Source organism: Moschus berezovskii, chromosome 12 (assembly GCF_049115385.1).
Source record: "Moschus berezovskii isolate FMDL1 chromosome 12, NW_MosBer_1.0, whole genome shotgun sequence".
Lineage (NCBI taxonomy): Eukaryota > Metazoa > Chordata > Mammalia > Artiodactyla > Moschidae > Moschus > Moschus berezovskii.
The window spans coordinates 61788705-61797828 of NC_142471.1; positions in this window are offsets into that span (position 1 = coordinate 61788705).

The following is a 9124-nucleotide window of genomic DNA, read 5'->3' on the forward strand; positions in this document are numbered from 1 at the left end:
ATTCTAATATAATCTGTGAACTTTGATTTATCACGTGTTGGTGTTATATCATTAATAGTAATAAGTGTACCACACTGGTGAGGGTTGCTGGTGGTGGGATAGGCTGTGTGTGTGAGTATGTGTGGCCACTGTGTACTTTCTGCTTAGTTTTACTGTGAACCTAAAACTGCTGTAAAAAATAAATTCTATTCTTTATAAAGAAAACCCCTAACCCACAACTCCAGCCAACCTGAAGTTTGCATTACTCTGTGACAGCGGAGGACTTAATATTTATGCTCTCAAGAAATAGAGGAAAACAACAGAATAGGAAAAACAAGAGATCTTTTCAAGAAAATTAGAGATATCAAAGGAACATTTCATGCAAAGATGGGCTTGATAAAGGATGGAAATGGTATGGACCTAACAGAAGCAGAAGATATTAAGAAGAGGTGGCAAGAATACACAGAAGAACTGTACAAAAAAGATCTTCACGACGAAGATAATCACAATGGTGTGATCACTCACCTGGAACCAGACATCTTGGAATGTGAAGTCAAGTGGGCCTTAGAGAGTATCACGACGAACAAAGCTAGTGGAGGTGATGGAATTCCAGTTGAGCTATTTCAAATCCTGAAAGATGATGCTGTGAAAGTGCTGCACTCAAGATGTCAGCAAATTTGGAAAACTCAGCAATGGCCACAGGACTGGAAAAGGTCAGTCTTCATTCCAATCCCAAAGAAAGGCAATGCCAAAGAATGCTCAAACTATCACACAATTGCACTCATCTCACACACTAGTAAAGTCATGCTCAAAGTTCTCCAAGCTAGGCTTCAGCAATATGTGAATCGTGAACTTCCAGATGTTCAAGCAGGTTTTAGAAAAGGCAGAAGCACCAGAAATCAAATTGCCAACATCTGCTGGATTATGGAGAAAGCAAGAGAGTTCCAGAAAAACATCTATTTCTGCTTCAGTGACTATGCCAAGGCCTTTGACTGTGTGGATCACAATAAACTGTGGATCATTCTGAAAGAGATGGGAATACCAGACCACCTGACCTGCCTCTTGAGAAACCGGTATGCAGGTCAGGAAGCAACAGTTAGAACTGGACATGGAACAACAGACTGGTTCCAAATAGGAAAAGGAGTATGTCAAGGCTGTATATTGTCACCTTGCTTATTTAACTTACATGCAGAGTATATCATGAAGAACGCTGGGCTGGAAGAAGCACAAGCTGGAATCAAGATTGCCGGGAGAAATATCAATAACCTCAGATATGCAGATAACACCACCCTTATTGCAGAAAGTGAAGAGGAACTCAAAGGCCTCTTGATGAAAGTGAAAGAGGAGAGTGAAAAGGTTGGCTTGAAGCTCAACATTCAGAAAACGAAGATCATGGCATCTGGTCCCATCACTTCATGGGAAATAGATGGGGAAACAGTGGAAACAATGTCAGACTTTATTTTTTTGGGCTCCAAAATCCCTGCAGATGCTGATTGCAGCCATGAAATTAAAAGATGCTTACTCCTTGAAAGGAAAGTTATGACCAGCCTAGATAGCATATTAAAAAGCAGAGACATTACTTTTCCAACCAAGGTCCGTCTAGTCAAGGTTATGGTTTTTCCCAAGGTCATGATGGATCTGAGAGTTGGACTGTGAAGAAAGCTGATCGCCGAAGAATGGATGCTTTTGAACTGTGGTGCTGGAGAAGACTCTTGAGAGTCCCTTGGACTGCAAGGAGATCCAACCAGTCCATTCTAAAGGAGATCAATCCTGGGTGTTCATTGGAAGGACTTATGCTAAAGCTGAAACTCCAATATTTTGGCCACCTCATGCGACGAGTTGACTCACTGGAAAAGACTCTGATGCTGGGAGCGATTGAGGGTAGGAGGAGACGGGGACGACAGAGAATGAGATGGCTGGATGGCATCACCGACTCGATGGACATGAGTTTGAGTGAACTCCGGGAGTTGGTGATGAACAGGGAGGCCTGGCGTGCTGTGGTTCATGGGGTCGCTAAGAGTCGGACATGACTGAGCGACTGAACTGAACTGAACTGAATCATTTGGACAACAGGAATGCTATTTGATGTGAGATGTCATTGAACTGGGAGTTGAAAAACAGATTCTAACTGAAGGCCTTGTAAGAATGTAGTGAGGACACTTTATCCACTGTCATTAATTGCTCATTAAAATAAAGGCTAGATTAACTGATCTCAGAGATACTTTCAGCTTTTAAATTATCTTTGACTCTTTCACTCTATAAGAAGAAATGGCTTTAACAGAAGGAATGTTAAGCAGAGCAAGCACATTGATTTCTCAAGGAATAAAATTGCTCTAAAGAAAGTGACTGAATTTATTTCATCCAAAATTAGGTAGAGTTTAGGCTTCTGTAAGTTAGGCAGCAAGCTACTACTTCTCCTTCTTTTCTAGTTGAAAGGTACACCATGTCTTGTACTCATTCAAGTTTATAGGTTACAAAACTAAACTTTCCTGACCCCCACTTTAATCAGCTGGTGCAGTAATGATTAACTCAGTTGGCATATTTGAAAATTCATTGACTAGGATGAGTCACAGAATATTGAATCATGGTACATATGCAGTAAGTGCGGTGACCCTGGTGAACTGAATGTTTGCTTGGAGATGTGGGTTCCAGTCTCAACTCGACCACCTGCAGGTGCTGTGTCCTTAGCACAGGAACTGAATCTCCAAGGCCCATCCATGAATTGGAAATAATTTTACCTTTGGGAAAGGTAATTGAGATAATCATGAGATATTATGGTGTGAAAATTCTCTGTTTAATGTGAATAAGATATGAATCCATGTAAACATGAGGAATAAAACATTTTGTAATTAGCTCGAGGTGGTTTAGTCGTTAAGTTGTGTTCAACTCTTGAGATCCCATGGACTGTAGCCCACCAAGCTTCTCTGTCCATGGGATTTCCCAGGCAAGTATACTGGAGTAAGTTGCCATTTCCTTCTCTAGGGGATCTTACTGACCCAGGGATCAAACCTGGGTCTCCTGTACTGCAGGCAGATTCTTTATCGACTGAGCTACGAGGGAATTCCCAGGTATTAGCAAAAACTTGTTTTTCCTTACTAAAAGAGCTTAAGAATAACTTCACTAATCAATTTTGAACAAATGTGATGATATGTTGTAGAATACGTTTTTAAAGCATTGTCATTGTGATCTAGTGCTGTTTACCTTTCCAGTGATATTTAGATCTTCATGACAACTGTCATCTCCTGGTCTGGTCTGCATGTTATAGTGGTTCCATGCTATAGGTCTGTTTAATGAAGTCCTTGCCTCTCATCCTCCACTGAATCCATATGTGTTGTTCTGTGTAAAATCTCCCTTCCTTGCTGTTGATGACAAATTGAAATTATAATGGAGTAATCACAGGATTCCCAGGTGACTTAGTGGTAAAGAATCCATCTCCCAATGCAGGAAATGCAGGAGACACAGGTTCAATCCCTGGTTCAGGAAGACCCCCTGGAGGAGGAAATGGCAACCTATTCCAATATTTTTGCCTGGGAAATCCCATGGACAGAGGAGCCTGGTGGGCTGCAGTCCATGGGGTCACGAAAGAGTTAGACATGACTGAGCGACTGAACACAATCACAGTTCAGGCATACAAAAACAGGAGGCAATTGAGGATCTCGTCTCCAACATGTCTCTGCACCTCTGAGAACTTGACATCCCTTTGACCTGTATCAGACCCAAGGACAGGATCAGCCCTGTTCATAGCAACACCTGCCAGCTGTCCTCTTATGTTCTAAAGGTCTTCCTTTGCAACTGTGTAACTGTTTCTGAGCCCAACCAATGTTTATGTAACAGAAATTTTTCAGTTCAGTTCAGTTCAGTCACTGAGTCGTGTCCGACTCTTTGCGACCCATTGCCATATCCAATTATGGTTCTTGATGAGTAACTCGTGTGTCTAACCATACTCTTGCAAACTTCCCTTTTATAAGTCTCCACCATATTGTAGTGCAGTGGAACACAATTCAGGTGCTTCTTGAGTCTGTGTCTTCTGGGCTACAGTCCGAACAAACCCTCAGTGAACACCTTTTTATTTCAATCAGGTCTTTTCTAAAATGTTGGTTAGCACTGTGCAAACTTCATTCTGTTGTTTCTGACAAAGACAGACTTCAAAAGGCAACAGAAGTAATTGTGTCTGGAAGCAGCTGGGAGGCTGGAGTCACAGTTTCTCAAGCTTTCCCTACTAAATTCTTGAGATTGGCTCTTCTGTCAATTACTTGAGTAAGTTTTACCTCTGCAATGATGGAGATGGGAGAATACTCTGACTCTGAGCCAGTTTTAGTCAAGCAAAATTGACATCTATACCACAGAGAGAGCTTCTCAGTAGCTCTGAAAAATAGCTCTAGGGAAGCATGGTTTTCAGTACAGTTTTACAACTTATCAGAAAAAAGAATGCACATCAAACATGACATGGGAACATTCCTTCAAAGTTTCAAAAGAGACAGATCAGCACATGCCCAGAGAGTTAGTATGACTTTGGCATCTAGGAAGAGAATCTGTGACCCTTTTTTCCTTGGAATCAAGTAGGAGACATCTGTTTAATGTGAAGCCTGTTATTTATATTCAGAGTAATGTATCTGGGGGTGGTGGAAGAAACTTTCACATATTCAGGTATGGGGAAGTCATTCTGGCTTATACATGAACTTTATGATAACTAGAACAGCCTGTCTTATGGTCTGTTTTCATACCTTGTATATCTAATTCCAAGATATTTTTATCACTCCAGAAAGAAATACTGCCCATTAAGCAGACACTGTCCATATATTGTTTTGAAAATGGCTAGTGGTATCCTTGAGTTTGACACAGTTCTGAAAATTCAGATTCTTGGATATGCAGAAATATGTCTGAAACCACATCCACAATGGCTACCCATTTCCATTCTGGTGGCCAGGACCATAGTTAACTTCATTTTGATTTTTAAATTATCTTAACTATGTCATCATTAGCTGTTTTATGTATAGGCAGCTATAATGTTAGTATAGTGCATTAAAATATTAAAAAATCTTTAATATTCAAGTACAATTAAATTTTAGATACATGTGTATATTAGATAGTGTTAGATATAACATTAAAAGATACTCTTTTTAAAATATAATAGACATAGAATACGCTGATATTCCTCAAAATCATAAATTCCCAACTGGTTGTTGACTCCAGTCCAGAGTTTTGAGCCTTTTTTGGTATCAAACTATTTATGTTAATAATTCTTAATCCTGGTTGTGTGTTCAGTTCAGTTAATTTTTTAATTAGCAATACCTGGATCTCAACCGAGTACAAATAAACCAGAATCTCTAGAGTCATCACTGGACACAGAGAAAACAAGACTAAAGAACAGTTTGTTTTTGTTTTTGTCAGAGTGGCAAAGTCCCAGAGAATAGAGTACAGTTCAGTTCAGTTCAGTCGATCAACTGTGTCTGACTCTTTGCGACTCCATGAATCACAGCAGGCCAGGCCTCCCTATCCATCACCAACTCCTGGAGTTCACTCAAACTCATGTCCATCGAGTCGGTGATGCCATCCAGCCATCTCATTCTCTGTCATCCCCTTCTCCTGCCCGCAGTCCCTCCCAGCATCAGAGTCTTTTCCAGTGAGTCAACTCTTCGCATCAGGTGGCCAAAGTATTGGAGTTTCAGCTTTAGCATCAGTCCTTCCAACGAACACCCAGGATTGATCTCCTTTAGAATGGACTGGTTGGATCTCCTTGCAGTCCAAGGGACTCTCAAGAGTCTTCTCCAGCACCACAGATCAAAAGCATCAACTCTGCAGTGATCAGCTTTCTTTACAGTCCAACTCTCACATTCATACATGACCACGGGAAAAACCATAGCCTTAACCTGACGGACCTTTGTTGGCAAAGTAATGTCTCAGCTCTTTAATATGGTATCTAGGTTGGTCATAAATTTCCTTCCAAGGAGTAAGCATCTTTTAATTTCATGGCTGCAATCAGCCTCCGCAGTGACTTTGGAGCCCCAGAAAATAAAGTCTGACACTGTTTCCACTGTTTGTCTGTCTACTTCCCATGAAGTGATGGGACCAGATGCCATGATCTTCGTTTTCTGAATGTTGAGCTTTAAGCCAAATTTTTCACTCTCCTCTTTCACTTTCATCAAGAGGCTTTTTAGTTCCTCTTCACTTTCTGCCATAAGGGTGGTGTCGTCTGCATATCTGAGGTTATTGATATTTCTCCTGGCAATCTTGATTCCAGCTTGTGCTTCTTCCAGCCCAGTGTTCCTCATGATATACTCTGCATATAAGTTAAATAAGCAAGGTGACAATATACAGCCTTGACATACTCCTTTTCCTATTTGGAACCAGTCTGTTGTTCCATGTCCAGTTCTAACTGTTGCTGCCTGGCCTGCATATAGGTTTCTCAAGGGGCAGGTCAGGTAGTCTGGTATTCCCATCTCTTTCAGAATTTTCCACAGTTTATTGTGATCCACACAAAGGCCTTGGCATAGTCAATGAAGCAGAAATAGATGTTTTTCTGGAACTCTCTTGCTTTCTCCATGATCCAACAGATGTTGGCAATTTGTTCTCTGTTTCCTCTGCCTTTTTAAATCCAGCTTGAACATCTGGAAGTTCACGGTTCACGTATTGCTGAAGCCTGGTTTGGAGAATTTTGAGCATGACTTTACTAGCGTGTGAGATGAGTGCAATTGTGCGGTAGTTTGAGCATTCTTTGGCATTGCCTTTCTTTGGGATTGGAATGAAGACTGACCTTTTCCAGTCCTGTGGCCACTGCTGAGTTTTCCAAATTTGCTGGCATATTGAGTGCAGCACTTTCACAGCATCATCTTTCAGGATTTGAAATAGCTCAACTGGAATTCCATCAGCTCCACTAGCTTTGTTCGTATTGATGCTTTCTAAGGCTCACTTGACTTCACATTCCAAGATGTCTGGCTCTAGGTGAGTGATCACACCATTGTGACTATCTTGGTTGTGAAGATCTTTTTTGTACAGTTCTTCTGTGTTTCTTGCCACCTCTTCTTAATACCTTCTGTTAGGTCCATACCATTTCTGTCCTTTATCGAGCCCATCTTTGCATGAAATGTTCCCTTGGTATCTCTAATTTTCTTGAAGAGATCTCTAGATGGTGTTGTAGAGTACAAAGTGGGTATAATTGATTGATCTCTTTACACCTAAGACAGTTGCAAATTGAATTAGTAGGGACTGTTATAAAAGCTTTAGATTTCGTTTAAAAAAGAGAACTTCAGGCCAATATCACTGATGAACATAGATGCAAAAATCCTTAACAAAATTCTAGCAATCAGAATCCAACAACACATTAAAAAGATCATACATCATGACCAAGTGGGCTTTATCCCAGGGATGCAAGGATTCTTCAATATCTGCAAATCAATCAATATAATACACCACATTAACAAATTGAAAAATAAAAACCATATGATTATCTCAACAGATGCAGAGAAAGCCTTTGACAAAATTCAACATTTATGATCAAAACCCTCCAGAAGGCGGGAATAGAAGGAACATTCCTCAACATAATAAAAGCTATATATGACAAACCCACAGCAAACATTATCCTCAATGGTGAAAAATTGAAAGTGTTTCCCCTAAAGTCAGGAACAAGACAAGGGTACCCACTCTCACCACTACTATTCAACATAGTTCTAGAAGTTTTGGCCACAGCAATCAGAGCAGAAAAAGACATAAAAGGAATCCAAATTGGAAAAGAAGAAGTAAAACTCTCACTGTTTGCAGATGACATGATCCTCTACACAGAAAACCCTAAAGATTCTATCAGAATATTACTAGGGCTAATCAATGAATATAGTAAAGTTGCAGGATATAAAATCAACACACAGAAATTCCTTGCATTCCTATACACTAATAATGAGAAAATAGAAAGAGAAATTAAGGAAACAATTCCATTCACCATTGCAACGAAAAGAATAAAATACTTAGGAATATATCTACCTAAAGAAACAAAAGACCTATATATAGAAAACTATAAAACATTGGTGGAAGAAATCAGAGAGGACCCTAATAGATGGAGAAATATACTGTGTTCATGGATTGGAAAAATAAATATTGTGAAAATGAATATATTACCCAAAGTAATTTATAAGTTCAATGCAATCCCTATCAAACTACCAACGGTGTTTTTCACAGAGCTAGAACAAATAATTTCACAGTTTGTATGGAAATACAAAAAACCTTGAATAGAAAAAAATAAATAAAAGCTTTAGATTTCAGGCTCACAATCTTCAGAGTGAGAAGAGAAGGTGTCGATGGTCCTGAGGTTCTGGTGCTCTATCTTTCCTGTCTGCTTCTCCTGTTACTCTGGAAACAGAGCTCTGGGAAAGGGAAGCTCCCACCCGGACCTACTCCTCTCCCAATTCTTGGAAATACCCTACAGTTAGATGTAATGACATCAGCAAATCCTTAAGCAATGTAAGTAGGTTTTATGCTCCTCCAGTGGCTTGCAAACAGTAAGTAAATTAAGCCCAGTTATGACACTAATGGGCTTCCCTGGGGTTTCTCAGGTGGTGCTAGTGGTAAAGAACCTGCCTGTCAATGCAGGAGACTTAAGAGACTCAGGTTTGATCCCTGGGTCGGGAAGATCCCCTGGAAGAAGGTACCACAACCCACTCCAGTGTTCTTGCCTGGAGAATCCCATGGACAGAGGAGCCTGGCAGGCTACAGTCCATATGGTTACAAAGAATTGGACACGACTCAAGCAACCTAGCATGCACACATTGTGTCTCAGAGAGTAAAGACTTTGCCTAAAATGTGAGAGACCAGGGTTTGACCCCATCCCTGGGTCAGGAAGATCCCCTGAAGAAGGGAATGGCTACCCATCCCAGTATTCTTGTCAGGAGAATTCCATGGACCGAGGAGCTTGGCAGGCTATAGTCCATAGGGTTGCAAAGGGTTGGTCATGACTGACTAATACACCAGTCAATCCAAAAGGAAATCAGTCCTGAATATTCATTGGAAGGACTGATGCTGAAGCTGAAATTCCAATACTTTGGCCACCTGATGTGAAGAACTGACTCATTGAAAAAGACCCTGATGCTGGGAAAGATTGAAGGCAGGAGGAGAACGGGACGACAGAGAATGAGATGGGTTGAATGGCATCACCAAC